General features: G+C 37.7%; 1 pseudogene; it reads left to right on the forward strand.

The window, feature by feature from the left end:
- Positions 1–552: 552 nt before the first annotated feature.
- LOC100922049 lies at positions 553–1,393 on the forward strand (annotated as a pseudogene).
- The last annotated feature ends 808 nt before the right edge of the window (positions 1,394–2,201 follow it).

The raw sequence follows: 2,201 nt of genomic DNA on the forward strand, positions 1-2,201 counted from the left end.
TTTTACACCCCAAGAGACACACACTACCTAAAAACCTTATCCACTACCTAGAACCTTGACAACTTGATAAACATAAATAAATATTGTCTTATTTGCTGTCTGGGAAAGGATTCTTAACACAGCAGTAGCCTTCCACCTCCCTGTCTAGGGGAAAAGGAATTATTAAGCAAAAGTAGATAATGCTCAAAAAAGAACACCCTTACTTAGTTTTCTATAAATATATGTCTCTGAAACCACTTGGCACTGATCCTAGGTATGATAGGGGGCTCAGTCTAGCCAGTAATCAATAAAAAGACTGTTAAACTTTCATTATTTTGGCTGTTCTGTATTTTCTCTCATCTGGGCATTTCACTTCTTATTCATTTCTTTTATCTTTCAGGAAAATAATTTAGAAAGTTCTTTATGGAGGAATGGAATCAAACCACACACTGGTTTCTTTTTTAATGGGCTGCTGTTTCCACCAACAAAAACCTAGCCTCTTTCCTCTTCCTCTTGGTTATCACGTCATCTTCCCTAGTGATTGCCTTTTTGGGAGTAATTCAGCCATGATTTTTCCTCATCTGGATGGATCGCCATCTGCACACGCCCATGTATTTCCTACTCAGTCAACTCTCCTCATGGACCTCATGTACATTTGCAGAAGTTCCCAAGATGGCCATCAACTTTTCCTGTCTGAACAATTCTATCTCTTTAGTAGGTTGTGGTTTTCCAAAGTGGCAGCTTCTAACCATGGCAGGTGCTGAAGGGTTACTCCCTGGCATCCATGGCCTATGACCGTTATGTAGCCATTTGCCGTCCCTCATTATCCTATTCATGAGCAAGAGAATGTGTTTGCTGATGATTGCTGGGTCCTGGGTCTCTGCATCCATCAATTCCATTTTCATACAACATATATACTCTGTATGCCCTATTTGCAAGTCAGAATCATTAATACATTTTTTCTGTGATATCCCTGCCATGGTGCCTCTGGCCTGTATAAATACCTGGACTTATATGGTACATGGTACTCTTGCTTTCAGCTTATTTCTTTTGGTCCCTTTCATTGGTATTATGGCTTCCCTGGCCGGAGTTCTCTGTATGCTGTCTACCACATGCGCACAACACAGGGAAGGAAGAAAGCTTTCGACTTGTTCCCACCCTGACCTTGGTCACCTTCTACTATGGTCCATTTAATAACACACATATCTAAGGCCCCCATCTCTGCAGCTCCCCAGAGAGAGGACAAGAACATGGCCCGTCTTCTACACCATCCTCACTCCCTATGCTTAACCCCATGCATCTAGCGAGAAATAAGGAGGGTGTTGGAGCTCTCCAGAGGAATCTTTGGAAAATCTGCTTGCTCTCAAAAAGCATAGCTGGGGACATAAAGTCACAGAAAAAGAACCATAAATAATCTTACCAGTTACGCACTAGCCCAACTACTTTATATAATAGATTAGATCACTGACTGTGTTCATCCATCAATCCCTGATTAACCATTATTTATTTTATGTTTTTCTTTCTATCTTTTTGCTTTTATAATGCTTTTATTTCCAAAAATATGCATGGTAGCTTTCAACATCCACCTCCATGAAACTTCTGCTTAACATTATTTTAACAAAATTATCTTTCTGAAATTAATATGTAATTTTTCTCTCTCTGCTATGTTCTCCAGAAACAAATAAAAGCAATTATTCAAATCTTGCCAACTTGCAAAAATAAATAAAAATAAATCAAGTGGCTAAAAGCCAATAATGTGTTTCACATTCTGTGTCATTAGTTAATCAATATTTTTGTTGACAGGTGAATGAAAATTCATTATCACCAGTATTTTCTAAAATCGTGGCTGGTCTTTTGATGATCAAATTCTTTGTTTTGTACAAAAACTTTTCATTTGATATAATCAAAATTTTTCAGTTTTATAGTCAATAGTGATCTCTAAGTTCTTCTTTGGTCATAAATTCCTTCCTCTTCCACAGGTCTGAGGTAAACTATCTGCTCTTCAATTTATTTATGATCTCATTCTTTGTATACCCCAGATCACTTGAACCCATTTTGACATATCTTGGTGTACACAGTGTTAAGTGTGGGTCATTGCCTAGTTTTCTGCCATACTAATTTCCAATTTTTCCAGCAATTTTGTCAAATAGTATTCTTATCCCCAAAACTTGGGTCTTTGCATTTGTCAAACACTAGATAATTAAAGTTATTGGCTGTTTTGT

The sequence above is a fragment of the Sarcophilus harrisii genome, chromosome 3 (genome assembly GCF_902635505.1).
Source record: "Sarcophilus harrisii chromosome 3, mSarHar1.11, whole genome shotgun sequence".
NCBI classification, from domain to species: Eukaryota; Metazoa; Chordata; class Mammalia; order Dasyuromorphia; family Dasyuridae; genus Sarcophilus; species Sarcophilus harrisii.